Below are 26,191 nucleotides of genomic sequence, written 5' to 3'. Positions count from 1 at the left end.
AACTCTTTCTGATTTTGCTCTAGATTGGGCTTCTTCTAAACTTTTGTCCTTCGCGACCCCATTTACAATTGCGAGTTTCTTGGCGACCCCACACATTTAAAAAAAAAAATAATATTTTTTAAATGATTTATTTGTTTGGTAACAATAGAAATATACATATGCATATTTATATCTCAATATTTTATATCTCATATATATCTCGTATATTTATATCTCAAACTATATATTTTCATATGTATATATACATATGAAAATATATAGTTTGAGAATTCATTAAAAACGTATAAAAATCAAGACGTGATGTTATAAAATGATGTAAATAGTTGATATTAAAATTCTCGCAATCCCAGAATTTTTCACGCTACTCCATTTGGGGTCGCAACTCATAGTTTAGGAAGCCTTGCTCCAGATGGTTACAATTTATCCTTTTACCACGTTCCACCTTAACGTTGAGTTCTCAGATACCCTGTTTACAATATAATTCCATTATCATTATCAATTTTTCACAGAGGTAACAAAGAAATAAACCATTTCGGAGCCTTAGCTTGGGGCCCTACGAACAGAGTCGGATGTGCAATGGCTGAATATAATAAAACTTATGATACTACACAAGGTCCTATGGAATTACGAACACGACTACTAGCTTGCAACTACGCGCCAGTAGGAAACTGGTTATATGAAGAAATGTATAAGGAAGGAACACCCTGTTCGCAATGTCCAAGTAAAAAATGCAAAAGTAAATACAAATTATGTAAAACTTTGTACAAAGGGCATAAAGGAAACCTAACAAACCGCGTCCTAAATAATATGAAAAAAATTCATAAGTAAAAATATTTTCGCGTCCCATACAATGTGGTAAAAAATAAAAAAATATATGATTTAGTAAAAAAAAATATTTAAGTATAAATAATTTTGATTCAAATAATATAATTGGAAAGAAAAAAATAACTTCATGACTTAAGTAAAAATAATTCTGCGTCCAATATAATGTGGTAAAAAAATAAAAAATATATGGTTTAGTAAAAAAAGATTTAAGTAAAACTAATTTTGGGTTCAAAATAATGTGGATAAAAAAATATCATTCATTCAAAAGGATTTCAGTAAAAATAATATATAATCACGGTAGAACCACGTTAGACGACATGTTTAATACATTTTTCACGCATAATACGTCGGTTTCTGCACAAATATCCCATATCCCTCTCGCATAATACGCTTTTTGGACGCAAAGACGCGTTTTTGATCCGGTTTCTGGTTTCTGGAAAGTCGTCTTAACGGGATCTTAATGTAATATTGTTAAAAAATTCATTTGATAAAAATATCGTTTAAAAAAATAAGAAATTCAAATGTGGTTAAAAATATTGTTTAACATTTAAGGATATAAGCGTAAATAATATTATATATATATGAATTGTTATATTTTTTATTTAATTTATTTTTTTGAGTAACTGATGAGCTTAAAAAACTACCCTATAGGTAAAAATAATTCGCGCCCAAAATAATATGATTAAAAATAAAAAAAATTATCATTTAGGAGAGTCAAGTAAAAATAATTTCGCTTTCAAAATAAATAAGATACATCTTATTAAATAAAACTGTGGTTAACAAAAATGATTTAAATAAATTATTATATATAATTATTTTTGTAAAACTAATTTAAAAAATCCACAATTAAATTTTGATTATAGTTTTATTTTATTATGGCATACATTTCATATAGCAGATAATTTATTAACACATTTTATTATAATAATGATATTCACTAGTCTCTATATAATAAATTTAATTAAATAACATAATTCATATAAAATGGTCTAGATACTTAACTATATGATGATATTTATAAATATATATTATATTACATATGTTTTACGCTAATGATAAAAACATTACAATACATGAGGAATTAATAATCAGTAATTCCGTATGAAGACGATTAAAGAAACGATAAAATTTTTGAAAAGGAACATTACCGTTTACTTAGTCAATAAATATGTCAATAGTGATTATGAAACAATATATATATTTGAGGGAAGATTATATTAATTTAATTTACACACTATCTATGACTAGTATCTGATAAAATGATGACAGATGCCCTGGGTACGAGACCTTTCTGCTCTACCCGCAGCAAAGCAACCATTTAGCGTCAACTTCCAGGATCAGTTGTAGGGTTTCGCCTTCGTTGAACGACAGAATGACCAGCATCAGAAGTCATTCGGTGGCACGTTGTCTTGCAAGTCCTGGAAGTAAATGATAAATTCACTAAATATTTCATTAGTGGCCAAATAACTATCCTAATTGTTAACTTCCCGAAGGAGAAATGTATGATTTCGTCAGAAATCCGATTGGATAATTTCTGTATTAAGTCATTCTGAATCGTTTGAGACCAAAATTGGAAAAAGTATGTGTGTATGTTTTTTTATTCAATCAGAAATACTTGTTCTTTAGGCTAATTTTTTTAAAGGCTAAAACTACTATTTGCACAAGACGGGTAGCAACCCAGCGGTAACTATCTCCTTTGTGGCGCGATTATTTAGATACACATGTCCTAATAGCTAAGTTGGCTTTTTTCTTTTGAGATCATGTTTGAGATATATGATCTCAAGTAAAAACCTGATATCATACTGCTTGACAGCAGGCTGGCCAAGGTTGATTTGAACCCGGGACTAAGTATTGTTTATAGATAAATAATAAATAAATAATTTTTAGAATTATTTTGGATTACTCGACTATTGGACAAAGTTAATTGCGTAAGTTTGTGTATGTTGTTGTTGATTTAGAAATTTAGCAATTGCAAAATTTATTTACATGATAAAACAATAACAACTCATTGTTTTATTTAGATAATTCATATTGTGGAAACTCGGTAAGACGATCATAATACCCCATTTTGCTGCGGTCGCTTCACCTTTAAATATATTATCCCTATCCCGCATAATACGCTTAGTTGCTTTAGACGCGTTTTTTGGTACAGTTCCTAAAAAATCGTCTTAACGTTGTTCTATTGAATATATATTTGTACATTTTAATGGCCAGAAATTTCGCCAATAAATAATCTTAAATATCCGTAAATCCACTTGTTGTTAGATAAAAAATTAAAATGGATCACCTAATAGCCAAAACTAATCAAATTAAAAATATGTAATTTTTTTCCTTCCCCATAGGGTAACTTATTGTAATCGCAAAAAAATAATAAAAAAAAAATTGCATATCTTCACGTTTCAAAAGTTTCTGAACATTTTGGCATACCTCAGAAAAAATGGATGTATGTGTGTGTTCGTATGTATGTGCGGATACAATTTTTCGTCCACGATTTTGAAAGCACAGATCAATTAATTTGAAAGATGTAAAAAACATCAGATTTCTATTGGCTGGGAGACGTGCTGATTAGTTTTTGGCAAAGACAGGTCCAGCCGTTTCGGAGATATGGAGTAAAGAGTGCAGAAAATAGAAATCGAGTTTTTGAGAGAACGGAGCATCCGATTTGAATGATCCAAATAACATTCTATTCGTAATGATGGGGAGAAGTTTTTAACAAATGCAGGTCCAGCCGTTTCGAAAATATAGTGATAAATATGCAAAAATGGTAGTTTTTGAGAGAACTAAGCATCCGATTTAACCCATTCAAAAAATTTCTGCTCGTGTTGACGAAACGATTGCTTTTGGGGAAAGAAATTTATTTTTTAATTCCCAATCAAATTTAATTTCGGATTTTAATTTTAATTCTATCTAACGTTCTAAAGCTCACTTATCATATACGCGAAATAAATAATTTTAACATTGCAATTCAGTTTATATAATTCCTATAAATATTAGACAATGTCGTTTATTTACTTTTCTGTAATCATATATGAACGTCGTCATTCAATTCAAAAGCTCTTAATTCTTATAAAAATTCTCATAAGAATAATAAAGGATGCAGTATTTATAATAATCTATTTGAAAACATTTAATAATCTTAGAATATTTCGTTACTGTACGGAAAGTTTCAGCAATTTGTCTTAAGGCACGATGCCATACACCACTAGTTTTTATTATAAATAAGTTTTGTTCTTTCTGCAATTCATAGAATAACAATTTTATTTTTCATTATCTGTACTCAATAACTATCAGAATACAAAATATTCTATAAGTTTGGGGATATAATTTATTTAGGATACAGTATTACTCCAAAAATCTAAATTAGTTGGTCCAAAGATTGGCAGACTATATTAAAATTTAAGGTCCATGGGTCATAAATATTATAAATAAATGGAATAAAAAATGTATATTTGAACCAATTTGTCTATAATTGCAATATTTATTCTTATAAAAGTTCTTGTTATTCGTTGTTCCAAAGATCGAAAAAGACTTTATGAAAATTTAAGTTCCAAAAAATATATATTCAAACCAATTTGTCTATAATTGTAATATTTATACTAAAATATTTTATTTATTCTTATAAAAATTCTTATTTTACGAATAAAAACGCTAACACCCGATGACTCATCCCGAATGTTTTGATAATCGTATTTTGTCTTCAGTATATGTCCGATCGCGCCGCCGGTAGGACGTACAAGAATTTGAGGCCTCGTGTTTCCGAAAAATTGTGCAATATCGAATTGTACAACTTAGGCCTGTGTTTCGTATATCGGTATTTATTTAAGTTAAGTGTGATTTCAATTTTTATACAAGTATTTATTAAATCGTGTTTAGAAACTACTAATTTAATAGTATTACTAACTTTTAGTGCCGGTTTGTGTTTTCACGTGTTTTGCTGAAGCCATCCATCATCATCTTGAGCACGATGGACGCCATCGGTAAGTAGTAGGTTTTAGACATTTTTGTTGTGTCAAAATTTGCACGTGGTCGCATACATTTATTATCATGGAATTTGCTAATATTAATAAAGACTTATTAATTATACTATTAATTAATTTGACCAAATGTATTATGTACTGGAAATTACTTATTAATTAATCCTTAACGCTCGTTAAAACATTTTCGACGTCGTCGTAGCTGATCGACTGTTTTCGGTAAAATTTTTGCATCACCTTCGTATAACAAAAAAAACGAGATATATTAAAATTCTTTTTGAAAGAATAGACTAAATAAAAACTGACCTATAGTCAGCCCTCTTGTAACACGGTACTCCTATAACACGGGTTTTGTTCAGGCCATAAGTTCCTTTCGAACCATACTAAATAAAGACTGACCTATAGTCAACCCTCTTATAACACGGTACTCCTATAAAACGGTTTTTGTTCAACAGGCCATAAGTTCCTTTCGAACCATACTAAATAAAGACTGACCTATAGTCAACCCTCTTATAACACGGTACTCCTATAACACGGTTTTTGTTCAACAGGCCATAAGTTCCGTTTGAACTATGGACGACTTTAGTAACTAGGTATTGTAAAAGGTTTTAATATAAATTTTATTATCGACTATTATTTGTTTTTACAATATGTTTATATCGATATGCCAGGTTATATCATAGCCGTGTAAGATATTAGTTTTAGTAGTGTCAGAGCACAGGATTTTCTAAAAAAGAAGTTCTGTTTGAGAATTGCTTTGTCATATAACATTTTTTTTTAGATCAGATTTGGTTCATTTCTTTTATAAAATCTTTATTATCTATTTATAATCATAATAAACTCTTCAATTCGATGAAAAATAATTTATTTTTTCATTATATACAGAAGAATCTCACTTCGATAGACCAACACCTTTACTAATCCAACACTCTCAAGCCCTAAGTGCAAGACTTTTTTTGGCAACTTTTCCAATATTTCCAATATCATATATTAAAAACTATAACTTCTACACAATAATCCAGTAATCTGAACATTCCAGTAAACCGACATCCTCTGGTTTTTAATAGTAGTGAGATTCTAATGTACTTATATAAACTCTTCAATTCAATTGAAATAAATTTTAAATTATTGTCTTCTGTATTTATTAGTCTCTATATAACGGGGTACAAATCTTGTAATTTGTACTAATTCTGGATTTCTATATTAAGCATATATTTAGATTGACTATGCATATTGAAATACAATATCGAATTAGAAAAGCCTCTCGGGGCATTTCTGTAATATGAATATATCCACATTACTATTATAAATATATTTCATATAATCTCATCAGAAAATCATTAAGCACTGGGTTGCCTTCTAGAAACACTAAGTTAAGGAATGAACATCGTAACATCTTATAGAACACATAGTTCTTGTAGCTGATCAAATATAAATAACAATATACACAGATTTTCCTCCATCTATCATTTACTGTTATGATTGATTGCTTACCTGTTTTTCTTATTAGTTTTGGTTTTATTTGACCTAAGCTGAGAACTCGAAGCAGTCCGTCTTGATATTGATGGCTTTGAAATATCCTTCAATTCATTATTCGAAGATTTGTATGGCAAACTTGTTGGGCGAACTGAATGCTTTGGTTCAACTTTCATATCAACTCTGCTTGTCCTGAAACAAAAATAAATTCATAAACACACTATTTAAATAAATGAGAATAGGTAGAAATTAGTAGTATCACTTCAATTAGAAATACAGTTTTGAGTAAAAATAGGATCCTGTAATGATATAACACAAAACAAGTAATTGTCCTTTAATATAATATGGTGAATCGTCATGGGGTATCATATACAGTAGAACTCCAATTATCCGAATTAATGGGGATCGGGACCCATTCGGATAATCAAATATTCGGATAATCGGAGTTTTTTTTAAAAATTGCCACTGGAGAGAAGAAAAGTTACGTTTTGAAATTACACTATTTTTTTGAAATGATATTGCACTAATGATTTAAATGAAAGAAACATGACATTTTCACATGTTTTAAATATAAATAAAATGTACTTAAACGAGTAAAAAAAAAAAAAATGTACAAGTTTAGAAATAAAAATCATTGTTTTGTAAACATCTCCGTCAAATCAAATCAAACAATGTGCCTACACTGGCTTTGCTGGTGGAAGAATAATAGCGCACTCAGACTTTTTTTGGACAATTTTTTTTCTGAAAGTGATTCGGATAATGGGCGATTCGGATTGTCGAAGTTCGGATAATTGGAGTTCGGATAATTGGAGTTCGGATAATTGGAGTTCGGATAATTGGAGTTCGGATAATTGGAGTTCGGATAATTGGAGTTCGGATAATTGGAGTTCGGATAATTGGAGTTCGGATAATTGGAGTTCGGATAATTGGAGTTCGGATAATTGGAGTTCGGATAATTGGAGTTCGGATAATTGGAGTTCGGATAATTGGAGTTCGGATAATGGAGTTCGGATAATTGGAGTTCGGATAATTGGAGTTCGGATAATTGGAGTTCGGATAATTGGAGTTCGGATAATTGGAGTTCGGATAATTGGAGTTCGGATAATTGGAGTTCGGATAATTGGAGTTCGGATAATTGGAGTTCGGATAATTGGAGTTCGGATAATTGGAGTTCGGATAATTGGAGTTCGGATAATTGGAGTTCGGATAATTGGAGTTCGGATAATTGGAGTTCGGATAATTGGAGTTCGGATAATTGGAGTTCGGATAATTGGAGTTCGGATAATTGGAGTCGGATAATTGGAGTTCGGATAATTGGAGTTCGGATAATTGGAGTTCGGATAATTGGAGTTCGGATAATTGGAGTTCGGATAATTGGAGTTCGGATAATTGGAGTTCGGATAATTGGAGTTCGGATAATTGGAGTTCGGATAATTGGAGTTCGGATAATTGGAGTTCGGATAATTGGAGTTCGGATAATTGGAGTTCGGATAATTGTAGTTCGGATAATTGTAGTTCGGATAGTCGGAGTTCGGATAGTCGGAGTTCGGATAATTGGAGTTCTACTGTATATTTATTGAGTTTATTGAAATATTGAAATTTCCATGTAGTAAGCAATTCAACCACTTGAATGAGTATTTGTCCTTTACGTGACAATCTCTAGTCTCATTTGGTAAGAACTATTTTAACTTGCAAGATGGAGAAAGTAGTGTTTCCTAACAATTTATTATATTTATAAATTTATAGTTTATTTGCTCTGTATCTTTTTATTTATTTGTGCTATAACGATTTATTTATGAAAAGAAATCAATTAATAATGGAATAATTATGGCATACCAAAAAGAGTTTCTGCACTACTCAAATATTATTTTATTTTGTCTAGTTTTGTTTAATTTGAGTTCAGATTACTTATTTTATCAAATTTCTTCTATTTAATCATTTTTATCACCATAACAATAATATTTTGAACTATACAGATGCCATTTCTTAAAACAATGTCATTACAATTGCCATCTTTATAAAAAGCCCAAAATTATTGTTTTACTCAGTTTCGTTTCTATATAAGACTCAATATTTTATTTAGTAGATTAAATTTTTACATTTTACACAATAAAAATTCATAATTTAGATAATGCAAAGTAAATGTGTGCAAAATCAAATTTCTTGTATTAAATCACTGTTTGTTATCACCATTAAAAAAAAATAATTTTTAAACAGTAATTTCTTAATCAATGACATTCCATTTACATAAAAAAAAAAACAAAACATTACTCAAAAATTCCTTTATATTGATTTTATCTTACCTGCTGTTTGCTGTATTTGGTCTAGTCGTAACAACTGGTTTGGCTACCACACTTCCCGGTTTCTTTGAAGCAATTCCATTAGTTGTTCCGCTTGGACTCTTTCTGATGGGAACTGGTATCGACCTGGTTAGGAAATCAACATTTAGTTGGAGTGAAATATTAAGTGAAAATATAGATGATAATAGTCCTTCTCCTCATTATTAGATTTCTTTTGAAAATAAGATGTAAATATGCTTCTGAGTGAAAATAGCCCTTCTCTCCTTGATAATATAGATGTAAATATGCTTTCAAGTGAAAATAATTCTTCTCCCATTGAAAATATAGATGGAAATATGCTTTCCAGTGAAAATAAGCCTTATTTCCTTAAAAATATAAATGGAAATATGCTTCCAAGGGAAAATAGCACTTCTACCCTTGGTAATATAGATGGAAGTATGCTTCCAAGTCAAAATAGCCATTCTTCACATGAAAATGTAGATGTAGATATGTTTTCAAGTGAAAATAGCCCTTTTTCCCATGAAAATATAGATGTAAATATGCTTCCAAGTGAAAATAGCCTTTCTCCCTCTGAAAATATAGATGGAAATATGCTTCCAAGTGAAAATAGCCCTTCTCCCTTTGAAAATATAGATAAAAATATGTTTCCAAATGAAAATAGACCTTTCCCATTAAAAATGTAGATGAGAATATGCTTCCAAGCAAAAACAGCCCTACTTCTCTTGAAAGTATAGATGGAAATATGCTTTCAAGTAAAAATAGCTCTAGGTGCATTGAATTCAAAATCATTAGTATTACAGAAATTTCAATAGAAACTTTTATCAAATAGAGATCAGCTAAAGAAGTTACATATTCAAGAAGTATTATCTCGACAGCTCATAGGCCTCTTAAGTTCTAATTGCTGCTCAAAATAATGAGCAATTGCCCTGAAACTGGCCAGATTTATTTAACTTATATAATACAAAAATATTTGTTCTTCAATTACTAATTCCTTCTGTTACAAAATAATTTATTATGAGTCATTTACCTCTTGGGCTTTTGAGTAGAAGGTGAAATAGCATTGGATTCTGGTTTGATCGGTGAAGTCACTGGCCTGGGGATCTTAGATTTTGTGTGCACTGCAGGAGGTTGAGTATTAGCTTGCTCGTGCCCTGCCATTGCTTCCCATTTCTGCTGTAAGGTACGGAATTTCACACCTTTATTATCATTTTCTTCCGACGTCTAGAAAGTGTGACAAAGAACATGTAATTTTGAATGTTTTTTCCAATTTTGGTAATAAAAATTAAACAAGATGACACTGATTCTTTGGAATAAGATATAATAAAAGATATTTTTATATGATGAACCTCAGACCACTTATACTCACATTTTCTTTAACTGTGTTATCATTCTCCAAGCTATCACAATATTCAACATCGCTTATGAGATGATCGTATGCATTATGCTTAAAATAACTTGGTGGAACATCAGACCAACGTTTCCTTGAGTTATCCTCATGATCCATTATAAAACTTGTATCGATTGTACTCATGGGCCTCTGTAAGGATAGTCTTTCTGGAACGCGCCTTGTTTCATTCTCTAAGTCTTCTAACAATTTTTTGTCAGCTGTTTTCATTCTATTTGTATTATGGACCAAAGCTTGTAGGTTGAATGGTAGGATAGATAATGGTTCTAACGATGCTAATAAGGTGTCAAATAATGATCGATGAGAATTTCAACCAGCAGAGTCTAATAACATGAAAGAATGCTCTGAATAATGCTTCTTTAACACAGATTCGCGAGTCTTGATGTAAGCTACCCATCCATCCAGTGAGTGCACACTAAAAATATAATAAATTGATCATAAATCAATATTTCTTTTAAATTTCAATATTTCTAAATTTGTAGTTTAATAACTCACTTTAATAATCCAAAAACAAAGGCATTAAATTTGTCCAGAATGTCTGTGATGCCACTAACATTTATTGCCATAACAAGCTCACTCAAAGATTGTGTTACTGGACCTAGAATTAAACTAGCTGTAAGTGGAATTCTGTCTTAAGGCAATTAAGGCATCGTGCCTTAAGGCAAATTGCTTGGAACTTCCCGTACCAAAAATTATTATTTTTTTAAAATCGATTAACATTTTTGAAAAAAAATTACTTTGAAAAAATAAGATTAAGAATAAGAAGACTATAAATTGGACAAAAAATTACTTTTTTTTTGGAAAAAAAAAAATTTAAAAATTTTTTTAATTTTTTTTTGAAAAATTTTTTTTTTCTTTATTTTGACATATTGTGAAAGATCTGAACTTTTTTTTCAAAGCAATCGTACTGCTTTAACTGCATAGGGACAAAATATAGAGCGCGTATGCGCCGCGTCGCTGTCTAACGCATAAGCATTGGTACGGAACCCATCGGAATGTTAACAAAATGTAACTTATGTTAAAATCTCTATAAAATATCTTATAATTGATGTGCATATGTCTAATGATCATTTTTGACCGCCAAATGGCTCATTTTTTTACTTTTCCTCCATATCTCCGAAACCGCTAGACCTACCTTCATGAAAATTTTATCGATTCTTCATCTTGTCAATACAAGTGAAATGTTTTTGAATTATGAAATCGGGACGCTCCGTTCTCTTAAAAATAAGTTACCGTTTTCGGCACTTTTTGCCCCGTATCTTCGGAACGGCTAGACCTGCCTTCGCCAAAAACTAATCAGCACGTCTCCTTATCAATACGAATCGAATGTTTTTGAATTATTCAAATCGGTGATCCGTGTTTCCGAAATCGTCGACGAAAATTGTATCCGCACATACATACACACACGTACATACATACATACACACACACACACACATACATCCATTTTTCTAAGGTATGCCAATGTTCAGAAACCTCTGAAACGTAAAGATATATAAAAATTTTAATTTTTGATTTTTTTTGCGATTACTATAACTTGCCCTACGGGAAGTTAATAATATTTTTTGATATTTTCTGTAATTAAGTAGAACTATTTCTTATTTCTAAGTTCTAATTACCTAATTGTGCTGATGCCTCTACAACATGCCAAACGGTGTTGCTCACATTCCCAAAAGAAGTTTCAATATTAGGTTTCAGTCCATCAGAAAACAATGCAAACAAAGCTGGACAAAATGTTAGGAGAATTAAATTTCTGCAAGCTGGTGTAAGAGATGAATCACCCAAAACTTTCAACTCGGTTTCATTTGTAGCAGTTGAAAAGTGTTGTATTATTTTTTCAACTGCATTTGTCACAGTCGACACTAGCACTGGAAAATAATAATAAAATATATTCAGATATATTTATTCACAAATGCAAGTATAGGTTTATTTTTGTTCATTTCTTACCAAGCTTTTTGTTGATTCCTGATAATGGTTCTCTGATTGATTATCAACAGGTGCATTTGTGTCCTTATTACCACTCACTACACGTCCATTCTTGGCCTGAATATTAAAATCAATATTAAATTGATTGAATTATATTTAAAATAATGTAATTTTAATACTTACATAAGATAAGCGATTAACAATTGCAGAAACATTTGGTGAATTGGGAGGCGTTTCAAGATGACTGCCTTTAATTTGATTCACAGTTAAATCATTTGATTTCAGATGAGCAAACGTTTTCTTGGTTAAATTATTCAGATCGTTTTCAGCATTATTAGTTTTCAGTTCCACTGAATCATCTTTGTAGCACTCATTTTTATTGTTCATTGCGAGGTATTGAAGATAATTGAGACTTTCAGCATACTTTTTCTGTCTCCTCGCATTGGTGATTATTGAGTTATTGCATTTGGATTCTTTGGTATTTTCTTGATACTGTTTGAGTAACTGGTATGGATCATCCAATGAAATTCTTTTGGACGCCTTATCCATATTGCTGCATTCTATATTGTCCGGTATAACGTCACAAGCACTAAATCTTTTTTGAATTATTGATGGGTATTTGGTATTACTAGAAGTGCGGTTTAGGCCCCTTGGTAAAGGTGGCCTGGGAGGAGAAGCTTCTGATATATCAGGCATGTTTTCATGTATCCCTGATATATGTCTGTGATGCTCGTGCATTGCTTCGGTGCTAGAATTATCATAGTGATAAGCAAATGATGGGTTGACATTAGTGTTACAGGAAGGACTATTTTGTGAGGATGAATCTGTTAAGATAGTGGATGATCCTCTGTATCCAGATGAAGGTTGAGTAGCAGTACTAGAACTAGAAGATACATTTGTAATGTGATTTCCCGTTAAAACATTTCCATCACAGCTCAAAGGCCTCTGTTTGTGCCTTGCAGGGGGTGATACACAAAACAACGGTTTTCTTCAGCCTTTAGGAAATCTTCTTTCTTGTCCTTCATGTGTTTCTGATAATTCCGGGATGTCAACTAAAATTTTCCGGTATTCACAAGGCAAGAGCATGGTCGGGAATCCCAGTCCCTTATATGTCCAAAGCTGGTTTTACGAAGAGGCCTCAACATCATTGCAGGATAGAGGCCGACGGTGTGCAAACTTACATTTTTGTCAGCCTGACTGAACTTTTTGTATTTCAAAGGGTATAGCAGCATTTTGCTACAATCACTGTTCGTATGCAGGAAGTTCAAGTTGGGCAACGTGTAGCTGGGATAAATTACGTATATCGGTATCTGCTTGTCGTTGTTTTTGAGTTTAGACAAGAACGATGGCTCAATCACTTTCATAAAATCACTTATTTGACTAGATTTATCACAATGTCTACGTAACGAATTCGCTAGAAAAGAAGTTTGTACACTACAATCTATGGCCGCCGCCGCTTGACAATGGGTCCTATTCGTAATTTTCGACAAACAGTTGATTGCGGAATTTTGGTATTCTGCGTACCTTCTGATGAGCTGCAGCTCAACACACTAACACTGCGTTGGAGGAAACACTGCCACTCGCATTGTACAATCTCCCAAAACGGTTTTTATGATTATTACAAACTATGTGCTCGAAACTATTGTTATTATTCACATTAAACAAGTGTTTGGATTCTTTACAATTGGTTTGAGTTAGATTATTCTCGTTGAAAATTGATTTCACCGCCGTATTCTTGCTCAAAGTTTTCAGTTCTGTATCTCCTACATTGTTGGTATTGTTTTGGATCGAGATCAATCTATTGTTGGTATTCAAAATTTAACATTGGTGAATTCTGCCTGTAAGCATTCTCATTGGCATAGGATTCGCCGCTGTCGCCTTCTGAATTGCTCGCTCCCCAACATTCTGAAGATTGGTCCATGCAGATGCTCATGCGTTCGTTGCTGATACTCCTTTGTTTCATAAACAGTTGAACCAGGTTAAATAATGATTCGGTTTGTTCAAGACATTTTGTCCACCTCCCGTTGTGTTATTCGAACCGCCCATGTCGGAAGAAAGTGATCCAGAAGCGTTGAATAATTTTGAATCGCGAGTGTGTAGTGGCAATTTCGAATTTAACTGAAAAAATTTTAAATTTATAACAAAACCATTTGAAAATAATAATTTTTATTCAAAACCATTATTCTTACGAATAAGTTCCTAGCCTTGGCTATATTTCTTCGGGAACGCTTCCTCACAATGGAACTGCAACCGCCCTCAGTTAAATTTGGCATACTCCGACTTTTATGTACATTTATCATGCTATGATTATTTCCCAATGACGTATCGTCACAAGACATATTGTGATGTCTAGAAATATAATATTTTATTACAGCATTTTAATAAAAAATAATATTTTTATAAAGAAAATTACCTCAAAAGCAGCATCTCACTGGATCGCTTCTTCAGTTGACTCCAGGTGGTGTAGCCCAATTCCGAACCCATTGAGGAGCATACAGAATTTGTTGTCTTGCTTACGTTCTGTTTCTTCACCGAATTTTCTTTTTCTGAAATAGGAAAGATATATAATAAGAAAATTATTGTATTATATATTATATTATATAATATAATAAGAAAATTATTGAAACACATTTTTTGGCGAGTTATCATTACATCCGACAATTTATCGTTTGCTCGAAGAGTAAGAGTAAATATTTGAATAAGAATGATAATTTGAATGATAGTCAATATTGTGAAAGCAGATAATAATCTATACACAGTGACATGAAATCATTAGCACGATTAAAAAAGATGGAGAAATACATTTTAATGAAATCTAAATAATGATTTATTGGCATCAATAGATGAAAATCATGAGTTGAGTTTTATCTTTTGTACTACTTGATTGATTTAATTTTGCAGATGTATTTCTCACTGGATTTTAAGTTAGTTATTAATACTTATTAGTTTTTTTTCAAAAATGTTCTTGCGTACAATTAGGCGTATAGTCGTACCACCTATACTCTTAGTCATACTAAACTACTACATAAGTCTGTGATCAGTTTTCTCCAAGATGAACAAAATTATGAACATAGATAAAAGAAGAGTATGATTATGAAATTTATGATTATGAAATTTATGATTATGAATTTATGATTATGATTATGATATGAAGATTATGATTATGAAAATAATACTCAAAATTAAATAATCCCAAAAAGCTACGAATATGCTTATAAAATTATTAATTTTGGGTTTTAAAAAATTGGCAATGGAATTGTTCATGAAGATGAAGCCATTATAGATTACATCCATTTGGTGATTTATCTTTTGAACAAAAATTGTTGAATATTATATTGAAGCATTATTTGTATTGTATTGAACCATTATTTCTCTTCTTATTAAATTGGTACGAGTAAAAAAAAATTGTGCAGGTACCATTTAAGCAACAAGGCCTTGGCAGTTGCAAATTAAAACTACTGACATAACCTAAAAAAAATACTATTTGAATATGTCATGCCAAATAAGCAATATAAATAAGCTTTAGTAAGGAAAGAAGTTATTATCATCCATAATAATTGTCGCACAAAATATTCAAGCATCAATACATTATGTATTTACTGAAGTTTATATGGAGTTACTGAATCAAAACCTAAACGCAAAAACCGTTTAGGTTCTTTTTGACGAACCAAAAAATTGCATAACAATTTTTTTTTAATTATATTTTTAACAGCAATCAAAACCTTACGTCCTATGAGCTGTTGGGCTGAAACTTCTCCTTACTTCGTATTTTTTAGATGGTAACCCAATGGTTAATCCATCCATATTTGATGATTTTTGTTATTAGAATTAATCTAATAGGGCTGACTTTTTTATGCATAACAAATAAAGATTTTCCAATATTTCCACTTACCCAATTCGGAATATTCGCTCTCCTCCGAATACATGGTCATGCTGCCTTCAAATGCGATGGTGTAGTTATTCTTATTGGCCTGACAAGTCAATATCAGATCCTGCTCGGAAAGCATGTCCAGGGAATCGACACTGAAGTTGACGTCCAGTATCGGCGTCTCTTTGACGGGCGAGAACAGAAGCTCCGACTTGGTGATGGACATGTTATCTCGTACCGATGCCGAAAGATCATCGCACTGAAAGTGTCACACGTTTATTTGCATAAGCCGATAATAATTGAATTATAATGAATTAAATATTGAATGTTGGACGAGTAACGTAAGATTCGTGATAAGATATACACATGTTTGCCAATAAAAAAATAGTTTTTAATTTTTTTTTATAAAAGTAAAAATTGGTATGAGTACACTATGATTAATCGCAAGATTATTCATTATAGCCTGCATCTTAAAACATCAGTTTTCTTCTTTATTTAACTTCTTGTAAAAAATCCGGTTTGCTAATTTTATCTCGACGTTTCAAGTTATTCTGAATCGAATGTATGTGATTCTTGACATTCATCGACGTTTTCTCAACTGGACCTATTTTAAAAATTCAACTGTTGATCGATAAGGACCTGCGTTTGTAAGTTTTGTGCGATGATCGGCAGGCCGTTTCATTGTAATTAGCAGAAAAATGTAAAACCGATTTTAACCGAACTCGAATCGATTTTAATAATTCAAAAACTGTTCCAAAGGTATTCGTTGGGAATCGCGTTGATTAGCTTTTGGTCAAGATCGGTCGGGCCATTTCTTCGTAATGTTGAACAATTTTTTTTACGATTTCGATGAAACTTTGTGTAACGATAGATTTTGTAGAACGAAATAACATTCTAAAATATTATAGACCAACGATAAGCTGTTAAATTTAGAAAAATCGAAGATTAGCATTTTGCCGAAACATCTGTACGAGTTCTATGGTGTTTCGTAGGTACTACTGATTACAGTTGATATCTACACTTATATAAAAGGCTTTTTTAAAACCCAAAACGAATGAATCGAAATTTGCCAAAAAAAATTAAATTTATACAATTACAGATATTATAAGCATGTTGGAAAAACATAATTTGGTAATGTAAGTTTTAAGTTTTAACCGAAAAGGTGGAATGAATAGAATATCAATTCTTGTCGGAAGAGTTCATGCAACTTGCCATAAGGAGAAATGCTAGTTACTAGATTTTTATTAATATTTACATATGTTCTGGATGTCTGAGAAAATGTTGTGAATTATATGAAAATATTCTAAATTGTATAAAAATCAACTACATTGACCATAAATGTGGTAAATTGTTTGAATATTCTGAATGTCTGAAAATGTAGAGAGATTGCCCTAAAAATCTTGTAAATTATCCCAAATGATGTAAATATCTTTTGCATATTGTCCAAAAGCGTTATAAATTGTCTACAAAGGTTGGAGTTTTTTTGAAAGTTTCGTAAATTACTTAAAAAAAGATATAGATCATCAAAATTTTTGGTAATATTTGAAAAAATGAAATTCTCTGAAAATATCGCAAGAAACTTAATAATGTTGCAAATTATATAAAAATATCGTAAATGTTGTGAATTTTTGAAAAGTTAACACATCAAAGGCCACGAGTGATCAAAAGAGACCACGAATATCAGAAAAATTTTCACAAGAGCCATGGTAACTATTTTAGATAATTTAGTTAAAAATGATCAAGGAAACGTATGTATCAAAAAATTGTTTCTTTTCTTAAATTCCAGGAAAACACTATTTTTTATGTCACACATATATGACTGACAACCATATTGAAATTTTTTTGATTGATGTGGCATTCTACCAAATTGTCTAGGTATGGCTAAAGTAAAACATCTTAGCGTCAGTCACATATGACTGACTTGGCGTATAACATGTTTTCTTAAAAGGCAAAAATGACGAATTTTTTAATCTATATTTTGAAGTCAATAAATTATTTAACAAGTGAAAAAAATATTTCGCCAAATATAGCCAGTACATAGTTAGTAGAACATTAAAATTAAAATAAATGTGATCCATAAAAATGAAACATCGTGGGCATCTAGATTGACATCATACGTTCAAGAAAAAAAGCGATGACATAATTTTAATTGAAATATATATATATATATATATATATATATATATATATATATGCAGAAAAAACACGATCTATCGAGTTCCATTTCCTAAACAGTGTTATTTTTTCTTCCAAGTTCACATTAGCATAATTTAATTATGTCGCAGTAATATTTGCATATGACTTGAAAATATGTAAATCGCAGCAAAAAAGTTTATCTTCAATATTCGCATATTAATCATTGCCACTTTCTCGTCACACATCTTAAATTAAAAAATAACTTATGTTTAAAAAAATAACTCAGAATTCTTCATTTATCAATTTTTTTTTATAATTAATTAAGCGTGATATGGAACGCACATTTGCATAATTTTATTATTAATCAAAGTCTTTTAAATGTGTTATGTTTCAGAATGTTATTCATATGTCATCGAACGATTTGGAAATTTTTAATAGACTTTTTATAAGCAAGCAAATTATGTAAATTAATATTTATAAATCCTAAATGCATATAATAATGCATTGATTTCGTTACATAACTTGGGTTCTTGTAAATTAGTGTTTGCTGATATTCAATATATAAGTATGATATATGATAAATATAGTAGGTCGAATGATTATAAAAATCAATAATTAGTTCAACTATAGTTAGAAATTAAAATTTATTTTACGGCATACCAAAAAACTATTTTTATTAACTAATGAAATTATCATTTTACAGTTTAAATATACTTTTACTTTACTCTACAGTTTCAATCATTTTTATTAATAAATTAAAATAATCTATTTCATAATAGAACAATGTGCTATTCAATGATTCAATGTACATAACCAGAGTACTGTGAATGTTTTTTGTCTTACAAAATGTTACCCAAGAGAAAGTGTTACCGATAGTGATTGCAAAATTTTATTCGTTTTTTATGGATAAAAAAATCATTACCTGTGAATTACTTCTGGCGCCTATAGAAACATCCAGGTCTATTTTATCCAGGGTTGATCCGGTAATACTGGCAAACATTTCTCCTCTTCTCTCCGGCTAGAATAATCAAATTTTTTAAATTAATCGAAATAAAAAATAATTATCCATGGCAAGGTAAATTCATAACATAAATATACATAACTGTTATTAATTTTACGTTATTATTATATGGGCGGAGCACAAAGGTCCAATTTTACTTTCAGTAATTATACTACATGACTACACATAACATATATCAAATAACAATCATCGAACTATGTTCGGTAAAATTGCCTGTTAACTCCTAATTATAGAAAAAAAAATTCCTCATTAGTCTGTTTTTGCTTCATAGGCGAGGTAAGAAAACAGTCAGGTGGAAAACAGATCTAACGTCGTTTTTTTCTTAATTTTAAGAGTATCTTACAAAGTACAAATTTTATGGGAGCATTCTTATAAAGACCTTTTTGTTTATAACTTTGCTCTAGTATTTCGGAAAAATATTTGTTAGTAGATTCCGAATAAGTAAATTAACCCTTCCAACTCGGATGCCACCGCTCCGACGGCAAAATTCATATAAATCTCGGAATTCGCGAGTGGAAAGTGTTAACATAATTTTATATCATGTAAAATTGCTTGTTTTCGAGATCTGTGATCCTTTTTACCCGTGGACCTTTAAAATCTTTCATTTCACCATATTGAGTGTATTGAGGTGCTGCGCGATGGATTTTGTTCATGGTGAAATCTGGAAATTATTTATTCCGGTAAAATTAACCGGAAATCTTTGGCCATAAATTTAATCTACTTTTTTTTGAATAAAATTTATATTAACCGCATTATTGAAAGTCTGAAGAATTTGATTTGTGCCGTAACGTATTTTGTAGCGACTTACGAAATAAAAAATACATACATTGAATAATACATATATTGAATAATGCATAATTTACAACAAAATACTACCCAAAGAAATATTATTTCATGAATATGTAAGAATAAGTTTTTTTTTATAATTTTACTTATTCCATATGGCACATCAGCAAATTTTTGGTCATACTTGGAAGGTCTAAATCGAATGCCAATCCAGTGATGGATGTCCAGGTATAAAGAAAACCGAATTCTATCAATTTTAATATACTTTTATATAACTATTTTGTACTCTATTTGTGAAGAGACATCTTATCACTTTTTTATATGCTCGAAAGATTTAACTTTCGCCAGATGAATTATCATGTGCATCAAAAATATAATTGATCAAAATGATTCTATAATAGTAAATAAATGTACCATTCAAACAAATAGGTGAATTTAAGTTGGCAAAAACTATCTATTCTTAAATTATTTTCTATACTTAGTATTCAAAAAGCATTTTACATGTTTGCTAGTCAACATAAATTTTTCAACATCGAATGAGATCACATTGTTTTCGTGTCAGTGCGTGATAGCATTTGTGATGATTCTGATAAGAAAGAAAACGAGAAGTGTTTGTAAAAGTTCACATCAGACTATTTGTTTTCATTTCTGATTGAACACATTTAAATAAAATCAGTTAACGATAAAAATTATAGTAAAAAACAATTTTACATTCTGAACGTTACAAATTATAGGAAATAATATTGGTTTTTACTAAGGATCAGCTTTGGCAGTAGTTGTGGAACCGGGCTAAATTACCCAAAATGGGCTAAAAATTGCATTTTTAGGGGCAATGTCAACTTAGACAAAAATATTTTAGGGTAATGGTTAAAAAAGTTTCTCGACCGCTGAGCTATGGGAATAAAATCAGAAAATTCAGGTTCGATACCCATCTTGGACAGCTTGATGTCGAGCAGTATGACATCGATTTCACTTGGAAATATAGATACCAATATTTTTCCAAGTGAAAGTAGCCCTTACTCGACATTGTTGCACCGGTAATAAATTCATCAAATAGAGAGAGAACAATCGATTGGGTTGTCTGTATTTGATTTTAAATTTAATGCTAAAAATGCTACTTTAACTTGGAAACATATTTTAGGTCTATATTTTCAAGTAAAATGGATATCATTACTCGGGTTGTCTTTTAAAGAGCGACGTTGAATAGTATCATCAATAAAAACTTATATGGTTCTTATTTTTGCTCGCTATTAAAAAAAATTGAACTAGTTTTTCATACTCTTCAGGATACATTATTTTCCCAAATTATGTTCTTACGATTAAAATATTTATTTACATTATACCCATGTTTACAGTATCCTGTTTCTCTACTTTCTAAATTTTGCAATCAAGTTCGTTGTTTTGACTTTGCTAAATATTTTGGCAATGAACAGAAGATGTGCATACGTAAATGTGCCCACTCAAAATACTTCAAAAGTAATAAATGAATTCAAGAATAAGATTTTAAGACATTTGCCAAAACTGCGATTTTCTATTTCTCCTAGCTTAATATGATTTTGCAAAAATAGATAAATACTTGTTGAATTGGTGAAATTGAAAGATTAGAAGAAATTGTAGAACTGTATCCTCTGGTAATTATAATTAAAATAAGAGCAGTTTTCAGAATTAGGATAAGCTTTGTCAACTTTTTGTCACTGCTATCTATATTTCCAAGTAAAAACCGATGTCACTACTGCCTGACAACAAGTTGTCCGAAGTAGGTATCGAACCCGGGACCTCTGAATCAAGTCCCGCCGCACTTAACCGCTTATCTACTAGCGAGCTACTTTTGCAATTGAACAGTATAAATTATACAACATTTTTTATTATAAGAAATAAATGATCTACTACTACTTAATATTACTCAAATTATTTTTATTACCTCCTGTTGCATTTGCATATCCGAGCACATGGTGGGCATGTGAGTGAGCAGTGAGTGTATGTCCTCTGTGCGAAAGCTCTCCATATCAGCTTCGGCCAAATTGGCGTCCAAATTTTTGGAGATGACATCGTAGTATCCCAAACTATCGATGCCAGTATACGAATTCGCTAGAGACGACAGTACACTCACTGGATGCTGGTGATTTCCTGGTTCTCGGTACCTGGGGAAAAAAATAATGGATTAGACTGATTATTCAACCACGTTATACCATAATTAGCAAAAAAAATTTAATCCTAATTATTTATGAAGTATACACATATGATACTGTGATACTATATGTAGGCATAAATCTTAAAATGCTTGAAGACAAAATTAACGATTCAAAAAAAATTATCCAACTATGATAGATGAACAACAAATTAAAAATTAACGTAGAAAAAAACCAAAACATTTATTTTCAAAAGAAAATAAACTAACACTTTATATAAGCGATTTTCAAATGAAAGTGTAAAACTAAATTTAGGTGGTGTGTTTTTTTTTTTTTGGTTTTTTAAACTTCTGCATTACAATATATATTTATTGATGTTCATAGATCTAAATAAAATAAAACGAGTACAAAACAAATTTATATTTAAACTACATTTTAATTTTTTTGTTTTACTATTCATGCAATCAGTAATAAATCGTCATTATAGAGTCTTTGCAATGATTTTCAGATAAGTACTCAATGTCAAAATAAGTTCAATATATTTTTGAAACTATGTGCATGATGCGTGTCTAATTTATACAAATTAGTAATGGAAAGCGTAACCTTCATCTTGAATATATAATACATACACAAATGTAAATATAAAAATTATATATATATATATATATATCCATGCCCATTATATATAAAAATTAAATTTTGCAAAACCGTGCAACCATTTTTTATACAATTAAGTAGAACATTCTTGTCATTCATCAATATCTTTGAATATTTAATTCAGGCGAGATATTTATATTACTAAACATTATTATTTTTTTATTGAGAATGGGCTTTCCAATTCTCCTATGAAATTCTGATATTTTGAAAATTATTTCATGAATTGTCATAGAATAAGTCTACTACACTTTCAATAATTCCAAAATACTGTTGCTGAATAGATAATCAAATCTAAAGTCATTATTCGAACTTGTCTTAAATTTTGATTGACAAAAAAAATTCGAACTTGGGTGTTTCGTAGAACTAGATGTGATCTCCTTTTTAACTTAAAAATATAGATGGAAATAAGTTTCCGAGAGAAATTAGCCCTTTGCGACATTCCTGGAATTCCGATAACTGTCTTCTAAACAAGTGCACATAATGAGGGAGTATCATCACAACATTCTATAGGGCTTTTTAGTTCAGATTGCTGTGCCAAAAAATCTTTGATCGTTTATGAGAAAAAACTAACTATTACTAGACCTGCCTTTTAACTAAAATATTATTATTAAATTATTATGATTTTTTCCCTTACAATTCAGTGACAACTTTTGCTTGTACTTGTATTTGTTCTAATTGTAAGATCCCATAAACAAGCATTGTGCGCAATAACGTCCGAAGGCCGCGTTAGAATCATTTAATCTAATTTTATACACTGTCCTCTTGTCACCATAAAGTTGATGTCAAAAGTAATTGAGAATGATACTTTATTTTTGTTCCCATTGCCAAAAAGGAATAGATGAAAAACAATGTAAACAAATAGTTACAAATAAAATATGTCTCATATGCCTATAATATTTTAAGGAGTTCGTTTTAATCAGCAACTCTATCACCATGCCAAGTTTCATCAAAATCCCAGAAGAGTAAACTTGAGGTTGTCCTTCTAAGTTACATTTCGTTAAATTTATATAGTAAATAAGTTTTTGTATTAATACTACTAAACTATTGTAGTCCTCGTGAAAAAACTAAATTAACTAGGATATGAAGATAAAAGTAATGTATGTTCAAAAATCATTGTGATAGAATTTCAATAAATATGTAGAACGTCGTGTAATGAAATATAAAAATAATATTGAAGGCTAAATGCTCTAGCAGGTTTAATCACTAATTCACTACTGCTTGATATTAAAATATCCAAGAAAGGAATAGAAACTTGTGGTATATTATAATTTGATATTTTTCAAGTTTAGAAAATTCCGAACCAATTACATCTGCACTCTCTAAGTGTAAATAATTAATTTTCTAATCCATGTGCATCGTTTTCCATTTACAAAACAGGTATTTTCATCTACTTAAAGAATGTGCTGATGCAACAAAGTAGATACATGTGTGACCTTAAATAACATTTATTATTTTTTGCTGACAATTGTAACTTGTGATTAGGTTATATTTACAAATGGTATTATGGAAGACAACCTGATTGTTGTTTTTAAATAAAGATTTTATTTATAAAAGTTATATTTTTAATTCGTTGCAACAATCAACTTTAGATAGTTAGATTTATATTTTGAAGTGAAAAAGGATATCACTACTGCTTGATATTAGGCTGTCCGAGATAACGATTGAACTTAAAACCATGTGGTTGTATGACCTAAGATCTAACTACTTTTTTCAGATATGTTTTTTAACATCATGTTAATGTTAAACACATTTGCGATAGGAATTTAATTTAATTACTTAGCACTGATTTTAAGATCAACATAAGTTTCACAAAAAATCTGTTTCAGGCAGTCCTTTTTTTTAATCTAGCTTTTCTCAAGTAATAATTAAGCCCCCAATAAGACAGGGATATTTGTGTATTTTTTTGAAAATAGACAGGTGTGTAACTATTTATTAATTTTTGCAACAATTGCTGGAAACTTCATATTTGTTTAGGAATTGAAAATACACGTTTATACCATGCATTCAAAATTACGAAGCTTTGATATCAAATAAAAGTTTTGACTAAGAGAAGTTTGCTCAAGTATTGAAGACTCGATTAGGTAAAGGTCTTAATTTTTTTTTTTTTTTGATAATTTTGTTATAAAATTGAATATTGAGTAAAATTTCAGATACTTACATCATACTTAAATAACAATACACTTAAAACTACTTAGTTTATGATTTGAAAAAAACATTAGGTTTTATGAAAAAATGCAATTTTATGCATTCTTTTTGAAATTCGAGGATCGTTTAAGTATCAAGTACCCGGCCAGAGGTCTACGTTTTCTTTCCTGTTAATTATGTTGTAAAGTTTAATTTCTACAAATTAATAATGAATATAATAACTAAATCATTTTCTATATCCCATGACTGCAAAAGCAAACAACAATAGAATTATTATATCGCCAAGCTCGAACAGTCACGAGATTTTGACCTCAAAAGTCGAACCGCGAAATACAGCCTGTTGTCTGTCCGTCAAATAGTCGGTCTAATGTTTATAATCATGAGGCAGCTCTTTATATGGAGTATCTTACTGACGCAATAAATATTCTAGATGCTTTCAAGCTTATTTGTGGCTGATTCATACATAAAATTTACAGTTTTCAACGTCTAACATCAAAATATGTGTGAGAAAATTGTCTGGCGGCCTCTGGATTTTACCCACCTGGGTTCAAATCCTGATATCAAGTTTTAGTGATATTCATTTTCATTTCAAAATATAAATCATAACAGTTTCCAAGTAATCACAGCCCTTTTTAAACTTAAAATTTATCATCACTTTTAGCAAACCCAATCTATAATATAAACCCTAAACTAAACCTGTTGTCTGAAGGTAATCATTGGGTTGCCTTCTAAAAATGGCGTTGAATAGGAGTATCCATAACAAAAGCTTACAGAACCTTTAGTTCCAATTGGTGTTCAAAATATAGACAATACTCTAGTAGTGCATGGCATCGTGCCTTAAGGCAAATTACTGGAACTTCCCGTACCGAAAACTAAATTATTAACAAAAAGCTTTGCAAAACTTTGAAAAAAATAGATTTTTGAGAAATTTTGAAATTTTTGAAAATATTTGACCTTTGAAAAATTCGATTTTTTTTTAAAATTATGGACATTTTTTAAAGCAATAACGCTGCATAGCTAATTTGGAGTCGAAATAACAAAGCGCGTGAGCGCCGCGTATTCGTCTAACGTGTAAACATTGATACGGAACCCATAGAAATGCACACAAAATTTATACTTATTAATATAATCTTTATAAATTATCTCATAATACGATGTACATATGTCTCATGTTCATTTTTGACCGCCAAATGGCATTATTTTTTACTTTTTTTTATTGGATCTCCCGAGACGCTGGACCCCTGTTTTTACAAAAATTTCACCAGTTCATTTCGTCAATACAAGTAAAATATTTTTTGAATTATTTAAATCGGACGCTCTGTTATCTCAAAAACTGAAATACCATTTTTGGCATTTTTTGCCCCGTATCTCCAAAACGGCTAAACCTGTCTTTGCCAAAAACTAATCAGCGCGTCTTCTTATCAGTAGCAATCGAATCTTTTTTGTTCGCGAAATCGTCGACGAAAATTTGTATCCGCACACACACGCACACACACACACACACACATATACATTCATTTTTTTAAGGTATTCCAAAATGTTC

The 26,191-nt window shown here is 30.5% G+C and overlaps 2 pseudogenes; both read right to left on the bottom strand.

The window, feature by feature from the left end:
- Nucleotides 1-96, bottom strand: part of LOC113376411 — a 5,917-nt pseudogene extending 5,821 nt beyond the window's left edge.
- Nucleotides 97-2,059: 1,963 nt separating this feature from the next.
- Nucleotides 2,060-26,191, bottom strand: part of LOC113376410 — a 35,387-nt pseudogene continuing 11,255 nt past the window's right edge.

Source organism: Ctenocephalides felis, unplaced genomic scaffold (genome assembly GCF_003426905.1).
Source record: "Ctenocephalides felis isolate EL2017-DRISC unplaced genomic scaffold, ASM342690v1 CF-g0.4_SCAFFOLD_01886, whole genome shotgun sequence".
NCBI lineage: Eukaryota > Metazoa > Arthropoda > Insecta > Siphonaptera > Pulicidae > Ctenocephalides > Ctenocephalides felis.
The sequence above is the reverse complement of the archived record's forward strand: the minus strand, read 5'-3'. Positions and strand labels throughout refer to the sequence as shown.